This window comes from Pagrus pagrus, assembly GCF_965226575.1.
Source record: "Pagrus pagrus genome assembly, chromosome: 4".
Classification (NCBI taxonomy): Eukaryota; Metazoa; Chordata; class Actinopteri; order Spariformes; family Sparidae; genus Pagrus; species Pagrus pagrus.
The window spans coordinates 32,316,567-32,335,032 of record NC_140188.1 but is presented as its reverse complement, the minus strand read 5'-3'; positions in this window follow the sequence as shown (position 1 = coordinate 32,335,032).

The following is an 18,466-nucleotide window of genomic DNA, read 5'->3' as shown; positions in this document are numbered from 1 at the left end:
CAGCTGACGGTCATCTGCTACAGGTAACACACCGACTAGGGGTAAGTACCTCATACAACCCCACATCAAAAGACCTAAACTATCCCTTTAAGGCCACCGACCAAGCTGCTGTATTTGTCGAGTTGGAAGTGAGAACGTGTTGCAAGAGTAAAGATGTCACAAAGTGCTTCACAGAGACAATAATGTATAAACATACATGCAGACTTAAACAAAAAACACAATATAAAGAGAGAGAAAAAAATTACACAAGGACAGCATGGTGTTGCACATGATTGTACACAGAAGTAGTTGTGTGAAGTATGAAAGGAAAAAGCAGAACTCCACACAACCTGCCATCCGCAGCCTTAAAGATCGATGCTCTCGAGGTGTCCTCTGAAAATCTTCTAAATATCAGTCGAGGGAAGGAGTAACATGTTAAGCATAGTGATAAAATCATTTTACTACCATCCGACCAGCTAGGACTGATTTCTTCCTCTGAGATGCTTGTTAAAAAGGGGCGCCGACAAAGGTCTTTCCCAGTGTGCACTCGGTGAGCCACAGGGTCAGCAGATGACCAATCCAGCCAGTTTACAATCCAAAGTGCAAATCCCTTTTTTGCACCACAGTTAGCATTAGCCCTCCAGTCCCTTCATTATATCAGCACTAATTACAAATTCTTAAACCAGTGCCAGACATTACAATAAGACAGTGCAGTGAGCATATGGCATAATATCCTATTAATGAACACTCTAAATTCAAACTCAGGTCAGCGCTATCACACCGAAGAATGTGTCACTGATCCGATGGAAGCGGGAGGAGGGGGCCGGGGGTGGGGTGGAAAGGGAGGGAAAGGAGGAGGAAGTGACCTTCTTCTAAAATGCACAGACTAATTTGGTGGGGGAAGGCAGCCCCCAGGGCCGTCTCATTGTTTTACTTGTTTAATTTTTCGCCAGCAATTATTGATATAATATTTTGATGGCAGAGTCGAGGAAGGAGAAGTCATTGGGAGAGAGTAAAGGAAGGAGAAGTGTTTTTTTCCTCATTTTGCTTTGCCACTAGCTGGTCATACTCATCTCCTTTTTTTTAAACCCCTCTCTTTCTGCATTTTTCCCGCCTGCCACTCTCCGTCTCTCTCCAGGGGGAAAGTCGGGCTATTTGCATTCGCTGTCACAACAGTGTGAGAAACAAGTTGCGGCCGTCTCCCTGGCTCAGTCCTCAGCACGCTTGGCGTTTTAATGGGGACTGTCAACTACAAGAGAGATGGATACCTCCCTCCCCCTGTCTTCCCCTAAACCTCCTTCTTTTGGAGAAAAGGGTGATGCAAATAGACACATTTAGCATGATTGCATCTGCGAGTGATAGATGTTCCCTGCGGCATGTTTCGTTTGGATCTGGTTTTCTGAGTTAATCTGTGGAGATGACCCCTGTCTGAAGTGACGTGGTGCCGAATGCAGAGAGAAAGAGGATGACAAAGGTAGCAAAAGGTGGAGGAGAAAGACACTTCACCTTTATCTGAAATGGAGCTGTGATCAGTCCTGTCCTTGTCAAGGGCTGAAAGGCCATTGGCAGCCAAAATTACTGCTTCAGTCAAGCTTTGCATTTGGCACTGATAAACTGTACTGTCTTCTTTATGTGAAATTCATATGGACATGAAGTCAAAACAACTCTTCTTTACCACGGCCCTGATGAAGAGCTTTAGGGGCTCATCAGATTACACAGGGGCCCATCTCTCTACCTCTCCCCAGGGATGGCTCACTCTCAGCGGGCCCTGGAGCTGGACCTCTGCCCCTGGCCCCTGCCAAGAGCTGCAGAGCTGTGTTTGTTTAAAAACCAGACTTAATCCTTCGCAGCAGCTGTCTCAGATCAGGTCGCTGTTAAGGGAGACGGGGGAGGCACTGAGGGGTGCAGGTGCAGACTGCAGAGCAGATGTAGCGATCACTGAGAGTATGAAGATGCTCAAAGTAAAAAAATCAGGTGTTGAGTATCCAGATTTGGCAAGATGATACTGCAGGTGCAGAGAGGAAGAGATAAAACATGAGAGTGTGTAATTGTTATACTGATTTAGTGCTGATGATTTAACCAGAACACAGACATTAAACATATACTGCTGCAATCAGCAAGAGTAACTCCCAGCATTGATAGCAGATTTGTCTAGCAGAGGGCAGATCAATACCATAACTACTGATACTTTAAATAAAGTCTCGCAGGAGAATACATGAAATCAATTTGACATACAAAAAAAAATCAAAACAGGGTTAGGGTCTACCCAGAATAATACAGAATTTCTGGCAAATAGTTTTGATGATGAAAATATGATATGATATGATATATTGCCAATGTACTATGTATTCCCATACATTCTAACCCAAACCAATTCTTTTTGTGCTTAAACATAACCAGAGCATAAGCACGGCGTTGTGACACCAGAAAAATAAAATCTTTTGCAAAGTAGCAACTTCGTTTGGTCAGCCACCCCCACACTCCCAGAGACCACTCCACAAACATTTGAACTGAGGCTAATATGAGGAAGTGCAGGTTGATTAGCAGTGGACCAAACCACTGTGAGGCATATGGAGGGGGGAACCAATCTTTAAAAACTTTAACACATTGTGCTGCCTTTTTAATTAGCAAAAGTATATGTTTTCACTGATATAAGTTATTGAGGGAGACAAGTCTCTGTTTTTCCCAGGAAGGGTGTGTCCCGACCACCCTGTCCTATCGGCCTGGCCAATTAACAGGTCTGATATCTGGCATTTTGTTGATTATCTGTATCGGCATTTTATTTTTCCAATTGCTGAAAAGAATTAATTAATTTAAAATGGTGTTACTTTGGCTCTGCTGCAGCCTCTGTCCCTCTGTCTGTATTCACCTCTGTGGTCTCACTTAATGTCTCGCCCACAACAGTATCTGATTGATTACATGTCACACAAGTAATAGCCAATCAACACTGAAGGCTCTGTGCCACTGACACAGCAGAGAAATGGGAGAGGCTCCAGTGAGCTGGTGGAGTTGCATTATGAAGGTAAGGCAGTAAGTATTTCCGAAGTTATAAGCATCACAACCCAATTAAAAAAAAAAAACAGAACACAATCCTATGATCTTTTTCCATTGTCACAAGCAAGCCCAGTTTCCACATTACACCGCTTAAAATGCCCAAATAAGGGCCCTATCTGTATAGCCTTTTTTTTCTGAGGGCCAGCGTCTTTTTTAATTGTTTCTAATGAGGAGAGAGCGCCTGTGGCAACATACAGCCGTCTGCTCCAAGCACTTCGAGTTGAAAATCTCTCAAATTTTTAGAAAGGCGCTGGTGACGTTACCGTCGCTTTTTTTCAGGCTACCAATCATATATTAGTTCGGTTGGGACATGTGACCCGTTGCCCTAGAAATCCAGGAAGAAAAAGAGCTTTATCATACAGAAACTCTCATCACAGAGACAGAAAAGTTCATTTGTGGGAGCACATTGTCTGTACACTGAATGTTGCTGGTAAGCGTTGTGCTGTTATCACCTACACGTTGTGTGGTCTCTGTTACCATAGCTATAGCAGCTGTCGATCAAAACCAACATGCAGCGCACAAGTGCTTCATTCCATCAAAAAGGAAAAAAAATGCTATGTGGACATGGGCCCTAAAGCACTTTGTTGTAACATTAGTGATATTGTTAGCCTGTGTATAGCCTGTCTGCATGAGTTGGTGTTTTTACATGTTACGTGTAACGTTAGCCGATAATAACATATGCTAATGTTGAGTCTCTGAGAGTGAATTTGAATGTGTTAGTAAACGTCATCAAGTTCATTAACTGGTCCATTATTAAGCCTCTTGACTAGCAAAAGAATGATAGGCTATAACGTTATTTTCTTGCACTTACCTGAACAGGTCATACTTAATGGTAGCCACGTTACTGAGGTGTGTCTTGAAGCTGTGTGAGTCTTTCTTGTAACGTTAGAGAGGTGCAGTTCTGCAGGATATTGTAAACAATTTAGGCATAATTAAACTGCATCTGAGGTCTCTGTTAATCCCATTTTGAGGTACTACATTTTCTGATACTTCTTCTCTCCTACATTATTGAGGCAAATATTATACTTTATGACACTAGTAACTGTGCCAATTCAGATTATTAATATAAAATAAAAATCAACTAATAAATAGATTATAGATTAAACTATCCAGCAGTATAAAAGCAATTAATGTGAGCTCTCCCTGAACCAGTTAAAGTGATGATGTGATGATTAATGCATTAGTAATCATATTCCAAGAGTATATTATTTTGAAGTGCACACTTATGCTTTGGAAAACTAAATTATAAGCTTTTAGTTATGTTTTAATTGAACATATGCTTAAATGCATTTCAGCGAAGCTTTTGAGTTTATTGTACATCAAATTCTGAATTTTAAAGCCAAGATTTTTATTTTTACTGTAAATGCATATCGGTTCCAAATGTTGGTAATTGGCCTCCTTGATAACTACTAATCAGTATCGGTATCAGCCCTGAAAAAAACATATAGCGCGACCCTGAGATAAAAGTAACCTAAGCTTACTTTGATATGCATACAGGTTCACATTGGACATTCCTCTGCCTAAAACAGCGTGTATTGGTATGCCTTCTCAATTCTAGAGCTATTACACACACGCAGCAATCACTCATTCATCAGCGGATAACCACAAATAAACAGAAGGAGACAATGGATTGTTCTCTGAGTCTGGACTCAACCTGTAACGGCTTGATTAGAGAGGGAAAAAAGGTCATCCTTGTCCAGAAGAAAACTGGATTTATTGTTGTCACGGCTGCCATGCAGCGCTGATAAAAATGACCTCAATAAAAAACAATACAGCCAATGCCATATGCAAATGATTCCATAAAGGCATAAGTGAAAGGGGGGGCAGTGGGGGTCACATGGTGCAAATGAAGGCCAAATAGCGGATACAGCAGTCCGGCCCATCATTCTTCATGCCAGCTACCCTTTATGTAGCTGTCCAGCAGCCGCTGAAAGTGCCCCCTCCTCTCCTTCATAGGCCCTCTGGCACACTGATAATGCAAAGAGCAGTGCCATGTGTGTTAAGACACATATACTGTCTCAGTGAGTTTCTTTAGGCTGTACAGGATTTTGTGAGCTGTGATTGTGAGAAGCAGTAAATAACAGCAGTAGTGAGAAAATTGTAATAATTTATTTGTGATAATAGTATTTTATAATAATAGTTAATTGTGATAACAACAGAGGGGAAGTAGAGAATCAAAATACTTCTATTACTGTAACAAATTAGCTTTTAGCATACATTTTTGAATATATAAAATAAAATATTTAAATTATTTTACTTGCACTTAAGGGTACAGTGAGTAGGTTATAGTGACATCTAGCAGTGGGGTTGCAGATTGGAACCAACTGAACACCCCTCATCTCAACCACCCCTACGCCCTCTCTAGAGCCAGTATTTGGTTTGGCCATTCTGGACTACTGTAGAAATCAGAATCAGAAATACTGTATAGATCCCCGTGGGGTAAATTGCATACATTACATTTGTTCCTTCTTGCATAGAAAATATCACACTGTAGATATAAACACAATTTAAATAGAGAAAGATATTATGACAAGAGTATAATAAAAGTAAGTAAGAATAAAATATATAAAATAACAAAAAATAAAATACTGAAATATAAAAATGACATGCAAACAAATATGTACATAAAACTATTAAATGTGACAACTTCGTATAAATTACAGTATAAATAAATGCTGTATAAATGCTACAATAAGAACAGAAGAATATTGCACGATATTGCAAACAAACTAAAAATAAAATTTGGGTGAGTAGATATTGCACAAAATGTATCACTGGAATTTATCAGTCATACAGTTAAGATGGACAAACTATGAATGCGTAGTGTTACATGTCGATTTAAATGCTCCTAAATTATATTAATGTGGAGCCCTGCATATGATGCATTTAAGGTCCACTCTGTAAGAAAGTTGATTTCTGAGTCTCATTTCCAACCCATTAAATTTGGACACAATCCCAGAGCGTCAGTATCTGAGAGAACCTGAGCTATGTGTAGAGATGCTGAAAAGAAGCGCTGCGCGAATGCATAAATTGTTGTTTGTCAAGAAGGACTTTCAAGCAGAAATAGAACAAAAACTGGAAATTGTCTATTTTAAGTTTTTGTTTATGTACACATTAAACAAACCAGATACATTAATACATACATTAATGAACATTGAGAGGCCATTTTTGAACTTCTGACAGATCTTGACTAGCTTTTTCCTGCTTCCAGTCTTTATGCTAAGCCATGCTAACCATGTCAAGCTCTACACAGTCAGCAAACTATTCCTTTAAATTAATTGTCAATATGTTGTGTCACTGGGCTATTTTGACAAATCCTATAAATAATCTGGTATCAATTCTTAAACCATGTGCACTCTAGGCATAACTGTCATGTTACCAGTTCTTGGAGTTGCAGTTTTATTTACAGCATTTTTAAATGTAACCCTTTCAACCAGAAAGTTTGGAGAATAAAGCCTTTTTAAAACTGGATGTGGGACACCTGGTAAAGACAAGACATTCAACACTCTACTGTGTGCCAAGACAGAGACAAAGAGAAACTACAGAAAATGGAAAAGGCAAGAAATCGGAGAGACAAAGCGGGAGATAGAAACATACAAAGACAGACACTGTAAAACAAAGAGAGGAGGCTGCAAATGAAGAGTGCAGCAATGCTGGCGGACATTGGCATCCCTTTAGCTGGCACGTTACCATGCCAAGTTGTAGGATTTACCCTGGAGCCCTTGGGCTTCGCTGTGAAAAGACTCAGTCGGCTTGATGGGCCCCGCGGCTGGCTGCAGCCAGGGTCCCATTGTCTGGGCCACTGGAGAGGGGGAAAAGCTGGATGAATGGAAGGAAAACAAGAGGAAGACAGAGAGGAGGAGGAAGCAGAGGAGGAGGCCAGAGGGAGAGCAGCAAGTGGTTCCAGGGAGCAGGGCCAACATGGAGGGAAAGATGAGTGAGCTGGATGCTGTGGTACACTGAGGGGAGAAGGAATCCACCAACTCACTCACTGGTACACGTTAATGTAAAAAGCTGTTCTTGGCATGTAACCTCTGAATTGTGTCATCCCGGTAACACTGAGGGTGCTGTTAATGCTTATGAAACTTACATTCCTGCTTTTCCTATCCAAACAAGTGAAACAAGTTTTTGACTGCTGCGACTGGAGCATCACTCAATTGGAGAGAAAACTCTGACCCAGTGTTGTTATATTGGTGAAGATGATCTCTGCTGGGACAAAAGAGGGAAACTGCACACGATATTATCATATGTGTGTGTATATATATCACAACTATATATATATATATATATATGTATATATATATACAGGGTTCAAACTTAACTTTTTTATAGATGACACAAGACTTTTTACCCAGATGTGACATAAGCCATTACTTTATACTGCAGCCCACAGTTTGGGTTCACACAAGGCACCATGTTTTCAATTTGAAGAGGACTCTCTTGATAGGCAGTGTCTCTCATCCTCTGGAATCACAGCAAACACCAGTCAACAGTCTGTCTTCTAACTACCTCACACTATCAAGTGGATTCGATACATAGCAATGTTATACACAAACATATGTATATACAGTATATATATACATATATACACACACACACACACACATACATATATATATATATACACATATATACATATATGTAATTACAATTTTGACAAAATTATATACTGGATACAACTTTATGTTTGTTCGCCCTAGTTTTTTGCCTTTCTCCTCCTCGCTGAGGATCTCTTTGGTGGTGAGGCAGTGTGTCTTATGCTGCCTGCACTATGTTGTCAGAAGCCACTGCATCAGAGCAGAGCTTGCAGGTGTGTACAGACCAGAAGTCGACCATGAATGAGAGCTCATCTGCCGGAGCCGGGGAAAGCACATGGTCAAGTGGTCAACAAATGAAAATGGAAAATTGCTACCACTTGTGGGGCCTGTTCAAGTACATGCAAGCGGGAGAGGTGGTCAGGTCATGATGGATGCCCCATGTCCCTGCTGTTGTTGATATGATCAAAAAAATACCAGGGCCAACCCCCCCCACCATCCTCCACCCCCCACCAGCCCCATTCACCACCATAATAGACAAACAGATGTGGGCAGGTCGCCGCAAGCACAGAAAATTGCCTGTGTGCAAAATTGCCTTTGGGATGAGAAATTTTGTTTATTTGTTGTGCGAGTCCAATCATGTTTTTGAGTCCAAGTAGATTGTTAGTGGTTTTATCAAAATAACAGGGATTTTAACTTGTTTTCTCAGTAAAACAACCAAATAGGTACATGAATAGTGCCTTAGAACATGGTCATTATAGCTCAAGAGGGCAAGCTGAAAATTAAATGCATATAAGAGTAGAACACAATGTTATGTATTCAAGTTTAATTTAAGAGAGCATTAAACATAAATTCTAGCCTTAAAAAGAGGTTAAACATAGTCTAAACATGAAGTTATCAAAGTTTCTAGAAAATTAGATTATTCATTCTTGGAATCAGATTCTAGAAGAGAGTGTGATCATATGTTAAAAGCCTAAAGCTGTTATAAGTAGTGAACATGCTGTATAAGTTAAGTCTAGTAAAATGTTTGTGGATCATTTACCACATAATTTGATCCAAATACTGTGAAATGTAGGGATGCGAAAGCAAATACGCTGGAATGGCAATTTAATGAAAACAAATGTTGGATGTGGAAATGCAGATGTAATCGTGTGTTTTGAGTGCATCATTCTCTCTATCTCTATCTCTATCTGCTTCTCAAGCGTAAACACACACTCATACAATATACACACACAGGTTCTAAGGAGATTGTATTTGCCTAATCATATGCATTTTCCACTTCATTTCCATGTTTTTTTCAGCTAGAGGCACTCTGCAGCCATCAGACACACAATAATCTCCACATATGTTACTACAGTATACAGTACATAATCAATTTGTACAACTCCTACTCAGCTTTAGAGCTGCAACTTATAGACTAGACACTTGTAGTGCTGTCACTAATGGCCTTGATGTCATAAATAGATGATGACCTATAATCTTCCATCAGTGATCATCAAAAAGCAAACATCCAAAAAGATCAAGAAAAGTATGTTGAACGCAATTACTCTTTATCAAACTTACTGATGTGTCACGAACAATGTTGGTGAGTTAGTTAAATATTATAATAAATTATAGTTATTGTGGTGTTATGGTAAACTGGAACGCCACTCAACAGAGTGAATACTGTACCTCCCCCAAGGCCTAACGACCCTCTGTATTCAATCGAGCCTAATCCAGTATCAACCTTGATAGCCCTGTAAGTTAATTAATAACCACCCAACTGCTTAACCATGATTTAAGCTCAACAGATCTCAGATCCACATCAAATTGCCTCATACCAAAATATGACAAGATCCTTGCATTATTCCCTGTGAAATAAAAAAAAAAATGATGGAAAAAAACGCCCTGTCTTGCAATGTCAAAGAAAATGAGAAAAAAATCCTGGATCCATCCCTTTATCTGGATCAGCACCAAAAGTCAATGGTGTCTATTCTGGGCCAAGTCAAGTCAACTTTATTTTTCATACAACAGGTGTAGACTCAATGTGCTCAAAGAGCCATCCTTCTTCCAAGTTTGCTTAAAGAAGTTGCAGAAGTAGAAGCAGTAAGTAGTAGTAAAAGTGGTATCAATAAGTACTTGCAGTGACAGAAGTGGTGATATCAGTGGCAGGATTGGATCTCTGGGTGTCCGGAGACTTGGATTATGCTGGACGAGCTGTATAGAGCCATTTTATGGCTCATTTCAGAAACATTTATAGAATATAATTGGATTATAAATTATGCATTAATGTGTTGATCATTTAATTGTTGCAGCTGGCAAACATGGGGCTAATTTTAATGATTTTATATCATGCTTGATAGTTTTTAGTGTTGGAACTGTATGTACATTAAATCAGTTTACATTCTTTGATAATTACAGATGAGGTGGTAGTGTAATGCTGAAGGTATGTATTACTTAAGTCTGAGCTGATAAAGTCTCAAATTCAGAGTAAGCTTAAATTTAAGGAATCATTAATAGCGAATTCAAAACTGCATCACAAGTCATCAGGACTCAAGTCCAAAAATCACTTTAGGTTAGGGTTAGAAAAACATCATGGTTTGGCTTCAGATAGTCTACCTGCTTTGGTCACTACAAAAACAGTTGGCGGTGGTCCGCCATATATTGAAAAATAGTTGACTTTGGTCACCAAAAAATATCTGGAAATCTTCCCACAGAGTCGAACTGCGCTTGCTTGCTTGGCAGCCTTGTGCCTTGTAATAACTGAATACTGACAAGAGTATCAGCAGTCCGCAGCTTCACACTTACCATACCCTTATTAACCTTGGCAAACCCACATCAAGCTTCGTCAGTACTGTGGAAACGCTGACATGGTGTTCTGGTCGAATCAAGTTGTTTAAGGACAAATGAACTAAAAACACAGCTTGGAGGATCAGTCAAACTGAGGTGATGCTGCCAGTCACAAACCACTGCAGTCAGCATTTTATCACAGCAGGATGCTGCCTTTTACCCTCCTGTCATCCAACCTATGGTCTTCCATCTCTCGTTTATTCCACAATTCTACCCTATGTCGTAGTCCAAATTGTCTTACCTGTAACCCAAAAAGCATTGATGATACGTGTATGATTTGGCCTTGAATTCCATATTACATGTACATATATTCACCATCTGAGCATCTTGACACCTTTTTCCTGACTTGTCCAATGTTTGATCTTTCCAAACTGCACACTGCTACCACAGTATGGCCAAGGGTCATGTACTTTACTCTTTGCCAACTCTTTGGCCTTGTCAAAATAAACATTGTGAGTAATATTGCTGCTTTTAACCTGTATCAACGAGTGATAGTTTTATTGGACTAGATAAAGGCAAACTATGTGACATCACCAGCCAGAAGTAACAAATTACTTTTTTTCTAATTACTGTGTACTTTTTAAATATTTTTGAAAAGCAGTCATTTATCTTTTATCTAAACTGGCAATCGACACCTTTTTTCTTTAACTTATCATTCTAAAGAAAATACTGATTGCACAGTGTCATGGCTCCAGAAGGATGACACCATAGATTGTTTCCTTGTAGCCCCTCTAATTTTGCTATGCGGTCTGCTGCCGGGCTGGATTTTTCCCCAAAAAATGAAGGTCACAGTACGCCACTGCACAACTAAAACAGGAAGAGGAATTGTTTTTCCTTGGTGGCTATCCCCACATTTGCAGTGTAGAGTTTCACTGCAAAAGAAAAAGAATGGAGGAGGAGGCAATGAAGGTGAAAAGGGTGAGTGATTGAAACCAAGGTAAAACAAGAGTGAATGGACGGACATTTTGCTCGAGCTATGATCACTCGTTTTTTCAAAGACTCGTCACTGGAGAAACTCTATAGCTGGGATTTGTATCTGGTTTACTATTGGGTTTTGTGGTTTGTGCAAGTATGGTACCTTCAGGCCACTCGTCAGCTTCTCTAACCTCTGGGCTATACTGCCCAAGTTGCCCACCTGTTTTTACTACCAGCCCACCCTAATATAGCAGGCTAGAACCTGCCTTTGGCTTTTTTTAATTTATTTTCATTCTCTATGTTTAATTGTTTGAGTTTCCTGGTTAATTCTAGTACGGCTGTTGCATATTTATGACAATTAGTCCACTTGCACTGCTATTAGTTTAACTTGAGTAAAGTTTCTCTATATTTAAACAGTACTTTGACTAGAGATAATATTCTAGTATTCTTTCCATCTTTATCTGTATGGCTTTATTTTAAAAGTATGTAGAGATTATGGTCCACAAACACCCTACCCTGTTACAACATGAGAATGTCCCTGTGCACAGAGCCAGGTTTGAGAATGAAACAAACGTGAGTTTCTCATCATTTTTAAGAGCTTTGTTAATAATGGCTGGCCTATTCTTTACCAGTATTTCTTTGTTTTCACTTGAGAGCTTTGGCTGCAGTCTAATCACTCTTCCTCCATTTCCTTCTCATTTGTTCTGCCTATCTCTTCTCTCTCTTTGCTCACTCTCTCCAGTGAATATCTGCAATAAAAACGAAAGGATTAAAAATGAATCCTGAGTTGCATCAGTCTTGCTGTGAGGCATCTTCAACATGTGTGGCTGCTCTTCTTGATTAGCCCAGATATTGTGGGATAATAAAACAGGTTGGATTTTACAAGACACAGGCACTTTTAGCTAAATAAATACTGATTTATTATTATTATACAAAAATGTTGTTTAACAACGTTCACCCATACAAACAAAAGTATCAAAGCAGATGGGTTTTAACTGGTTTCATCCAGATTTTGTTCCGAAGCAGCTGAAATTAGTTTTGTTCTATGCTGTCACACCGTTCACTGCAGTCCACACTTGATCAGAATATACTTTTACTAAAAATAAAAACGAAATTAAAACTGATGGAAAATGGTAAAGCTGCTGATGCACTCCAGAAACAATTTCCACTGTCTCATCCAGGACAACAACATTCATGTAAAGAAAAATGATGCAACAGGTTCTCAAGAATGAGAGAAGTCTGAATAGCCTCTTGTCATTTCTCATTAGTTCTCGGCACTATCCAACGCAGGCATGGTGAAGCATGACCCACAGCAGGTTAGGGCACCCTGGTCCTTCCCAGCTCATAGGCCTCTTTAGGAGAGATATTGATGATGGTCGGGAGGAGGCTTTGCTAAATGAGCCTCAGCAATGAGCTGGAAAATGACTAATGTTCCCTGGGTGAGCCCAGAGTGTTCGGGCCTGCCTCTGTACTGCCCTCTTTTTCATGACTGAGAGGGAGAGTGAACATGCACATGTACAAGTGTATGTGTATGTGTGGGAGTGTCCATGCGAGTGTGCTAACTGTCATATCTCCTTGAATGTGGCTCAAAGATGAGCTCAAAGCTGACATGTGCCTGTGTCTAAACTTTATTAAGGGAAATAAATTTGTTAGTTCTTGAAATAACTGGCAAATTAATTGAAGATGACAACGGATGTTGTGTCAGCATGGTTTCTTTTCCAACTCCAATGATGACAAGAACCCATGAGAAGCAGAATAAATTGGCTGTAATCATAAATTGATCAGATGTATTGATGGGTTGGAATACTTGTGTTTGGGCACAGATCATGTTTATGGCAATGGTTAAGATATGTGCAGGACTAGGCAGCAAAAATATTTCCTCCATTGGGTTCGCTAAACAACTATCCACCACCCTGACCTTCTAAACTTTATTTTCTGCCATGCTACATTAAGAGCAGACTACTGTCTGCAATAGCACTGAACATCGCCATTGGTTCTAATGGGGTATAAAATAGTCCAATATTTAATTTAATTAATTCCTCAGATACCAAACTGCAGCGCATACAGGGACACGGGAAGTCAGTCACAGTTGGGGGGAGGGACTGAGTCTATATAATGATGTGTTTTTTGCATTCATTTGAATGGCCAGGACAGCATGTATCTAATCGTTATTAACAAATAATTTAAAACAATTTGAGAATTTTTTACACTACAGCAGGTGGCACATCTGAACACCAACATACTATAGGTCAAAGCAGCCACATGAACAGTCAACAACAGCTAGGAGATGAAGAGGGAGACAAAGTCCCTAGACTCCCTTATTAATTCACTCAGTTTTGTGAGTTGTTGAGTCAGGAGTAATATAAACTTTGTTAAGTGCTGTTTCTGACAAATTCTTAATTATTCCGGCATCTTGTAAATTCAGTATGTCATAGTCTCATTTTAGGGGGAATTATGCAGGCAGGAACAATGTTGCTGCATCCTTGGTTTGGCACTGCCCAAGACAATTGTGATTGGTTTAATGAAATATTAACAAGCATTTTTTTCCCCTATATCAGAATGAGAATCGGTGCAGCCAGACCTTAAATCTTTAATTTCTCTAATTGCTTTTAATTTCTCTGAAAAATTAAAGATTTGTCCACATTGCTCCACCTGAGGCTGAGGTTTAGTCAGTCGCAACCTGTCACTGTAGCATTAGTGGTGTAAAACCCTGATAATTGGAGCAAACACTGCAGACCTACAGTATATGTTATAAATTCTGTGCAACACATTTTCTGTTTTTTAACGATGGCATTTAATCTTGTTTGTTGCATTGCTCCTATTAAACAAGCCACTAAATTAATGTAACAAACAACTAAAGTTAACAAATGTTTGAATGGATTTAATCAGCCAATATTAAGATGTTTAATGCATGTTATGGAGATGTCACTGTCTGCTGCTATTTGCATAATTTTCAATCAAGACCTAATTTCTGTATTTTAAGATCTGCTGTTTTTCCTTTGTAAATGTTGTGAAAACGTTGTAGTGCTTTACGTACCTAGTTCTCGCCATCATTTGCTTGCAAGTTGCTACTGAATTCAAAACACTCAAGAGTAGTCATCCACACCAACAGCACTGTATTATTTTTGCTTTATTTGTTGAAATCATATCAGACACTGCGGTGAGAGAAGAAACACTCCCGGTTAAGTGTTGCCCTCCTCCTGCTTCCTTCGTCTCTCCATCTTCCTCTCTCTCGCGCTCTCGCCTCCAATCCACCATTATTAGTGCCTCCAATACTCCAGAGGGCAAACAAACTTTCAAAAAATTCCCCATAACCCGCCAAGCGTAGCCCATTTTCCTCTCCATGCAATTAACTGCACCAACATTTACAATAATATGATTACAGACACTTTGGCAAAGTCATGGGGGGAACGCGGGGCATATTAGGTATCAGCAAGGGGTTGATCCTAATGGTCGTGTTTCCCGGAGACTCACATTTTCTTTTGCACGCAATAGTGAGAGCCACTAAATTCTCCTCAGGCAGTAAAAACCAATGCACTGGAACCATGATAACAAACACAGGCAACCACTTTCTTTCTCATCACTCTCTTATTTTCTTTCTCTTACTTTGGGGCCTAGTTTTTTTTTTCTTTCCTCACTTTTCTCTACACCCTTCTTCTTAACTCCCCCCATTCTCACTGTGTCCCCCATGCACCCCACAATTAATTAAGTCTTTCACGGCCATGTAATTAGGAACATTAGCAAGTCATAAACTTGCCACGAGTCTTGAAATTATGTGCTGGCCCTCAGCAATTTGTTTGTAATTCCTTTTTCCTGAGACAACAGCACCATAGGGTCCCATAGATCTTCCTAGGGCCCCCACTGTGCCCCCCGCCCTCTCGCAGCCACGACATGCAGGATAAGAGAGGTCCTTGTCAGGCTGAGAGGGGGACCATATAATGCCCACGCTGGCTGGCACCCATCCTGCTGCTCTCAAAAGACTGCTTAGAAAAGCCTGACAAAGACTGTTCTCTGTCATTGCATGCCGTTCAGATTTTACACCCCTTTTTGGGAAATAGAAATGCTACTGGCACACTCATTATAAGGTGTGTGTTCTAAAGAATACATTGTATTCTAAAAAATAAAACAAATGTATGTATTGTGTATTGGTGCTGATGGGAATATAACATCACTGTAAGTCTTCAGATTCTGCAAGTCAGACAGGGTCATTATGAAGCCTCGACACCCCCCTCCAGTGATGCTATGAGAGGGTCAGCCCTCCCCAGTTTCATTGGCCTCCAATGCTCCTCTCCTATCTTTAGGAAACATAATATTTGTTTGTGGTCTTGCAGAGCAGTTGGTGAAAAGAAATGAATCGTCACTCTGGCAAACATATGTTGAAAACTCAAAGATTGCAGACGGGGATAGTTCTTCTTACCAGCCGCAACAGTATGAGCTGGTAGTGTTTTCACCTTGTCAGTCTGTGTGTGTGTGTGTGTGTGTGTGTGTGTGTGTGTGTGTGTGTGTGTGTGTGTGTGTGTGTGTGTGTGTGTGTGTGTGTGTGTGCGTCATCCTGGCAAAAATATGGTCCTGGAGACACCTATTGTAGCAGGCCAAATGGATTTTAAATAGACTAAGAGAGTAAGAACTAAAAATTTCTTACCTGGCGCGTATGCCAAAAATAGTTTTCCAGCTTCTGGGCTCTTCTGTCCGAGAGTTCCCACTCTGCCACTGACTTTTATTGTGATGACGTGACAGATTTTTAAATCACTTTTCAAGGCTCTAGAAAAGTTGTACCAATATAAAACCTCCCATGATCAAAAATTCATGATGGATAGAGTCATAATTCAGCTCGAGGTGTCCTGGCAACAGTTTTACAAATGTCACTTTTATAATGGTGCTGTATGGGAAAAATGCTTTTTGGGCTACAGGTGATTTTTTTGCTGCAATACCATTACTAAATGATGACATTACAATATGAGATAAGGTATTGTACTTGTCAATGACATGGAGAAAAGATGTACTTCATCACTGCTTCTGTAAGGACAGTAACATGACAGTATGAGTTTCATTATAAAGCCTTTCTTTTTCACCAAGAACCCCTTTAAAACATGATTTATATAAAAATGCAGGCGTGAGTGAGTTTTATTTAACTTCTGCATTTTTTTCTGCACTACTTCATCATTTCTTATTTCAAATATAGCTCAATGATTTTGTATTTTCTCCCATGCTCAGACTGATTCTGGAGCTTCTGTGGCAGTGGCTCTTTAGTCCGAATGAAGTCCATATCAACCTCAAAACACCCAAATTATGCGTAGGGCCTTAACTAGCGATTTTCTCCCCTGTGCAAGCTAAATGTATATGTGTTTTCCTCTGTGTGTGTGTGTGTGTGTGTGTGTGTGCGTGCGTGCACACGCGTCTTTCCAGCTCTTTTGTCCATGCTGCTCCACAGAGAGGTTAACGGCATCGATGCCCGTGTGATTCCAGCTCAAGCACTCTCATCAGCAGCCTTATTCTCTCCTCCGGCTGCACCCTGACCTCCCAATAACCATACACCATTGTTTCTATTTACCATTTGCCAGAGATGGAGGGAAAACTGGAGGAAGAGTGTGGCAGAGAAAAAGAGAGCTGGGGCTGGTATTGATCGGCTTCCACATGTATTGAAACCAGATATTGATTTTCTTTCTTTTTTTTCAAATGGGAAAAAGTGCATTGTCCGACCGAAGGAGATTTCTATGGGGATTTGGGGAAAGAGGAGTTGAAATGAGCATCCGGTGCACCGTTGTCTCTTGTTGATTGTGTATAGGGCTGTGGTAATTGAATTGAGGGAACAGGGCCCTTCTCCGATATGTGCTCTCTTAAGAGTTTTCGGCCTGTCAATGTATCTCTGCAATATTTCAGTTGGAGGAGACTTCAAAAAGCCTGGAAAGTTTTGTGAGAAACATTTCAAAGGAGTTCAGCTAATGACGAGGCAAATAACTGTCATTATGGAGAAAAATTAGTTATTAATCTTGATTTTATTGCTCAATTGCTGCAGTAAATCAGTTGGATACTTGTGTTACTCTCGTTATATTATGAACCTATCTAGCTTTATGTCTGACTATTAAGATAACGTTAAAAGAATATTTGTGATGTATTGATTGAATAATAGGAATGTGAAAATGAGCCAAAAAAAGAGGTTGTCACCACACAACCCGGTGACATGGTGCTGTGTTTCAATCTGTCACACCTGAAACTAGACAAACGCTTCAAGAAATTGTTTGATATTAAAATTACATTTTTTATGGGTTTTGAAGAAAAGTAGAAGCAAAGAAAGTTCATCCACAATAGTTTAAACAGACCTTGTGCTTCTACTGTCACAAAAATCTAACAGCACAACTGATTTTTCCTCAATTGCACAAATTATCTCCATTCGGTGAAATCAAGTCCAAACTTCTTAATTCTAATTTCATCGCATGCATTTCCTTTAAAGCTATCACACTCAGTGAAGAAATGAAAAAATGCATTATGATCTATCTCAAAATATCCTCCCTGATGTCTTAACACCAAACTAATGTCTACGATGTGGTAGGAAGCTATCTTGTGGGCTTACTTGACTATATTTTGGCATTTTCAACACTGTTTCAGTGATACAATAGAAAATACTCCAAAGAGTACGACAACATTTTCTCTTCTTCCCTTTTACAAGCTGCCCATTGACTTATGTTTTTTGCTTTTCCATCAAATCATCAGCTTACATGTGTGCCTTTGTGTATGTCTAAAGCCTGTTGTTTCTCTTCTGACTGTCTCTGTCACTGTCTCCGTGGCCGCAGCCGGAGCCTCGGCTGCCTGCTTCTCATTCAGCCAGCGTCGGCCTGTTCTCCCACTCAATTTGCAATTAAGACCAAATTTAGAGCGCTGAAGCCTGAAGGCAGGTGGGTGTCCGCACAAGGAACATGTTGCCTAGCAACTGGGGGGGACGGAGTCAGGAAGGTGTACCTGAGCAGTAGGGGGCGGTGTGGGGAAAGAGTGTCTGTATGTGCGTGTGTGTGTAGGTGTCAGGTTTGGATGTATGTTTGTGTTTGTTGATATTGGACATTTAATAATAATCAGGCATCATTGTTGTCTGTTTGTGACTTGTTTTATTTGTCCATAATGATTTAAATACAGCCTTAAAGGTTATGTTATAACATTTT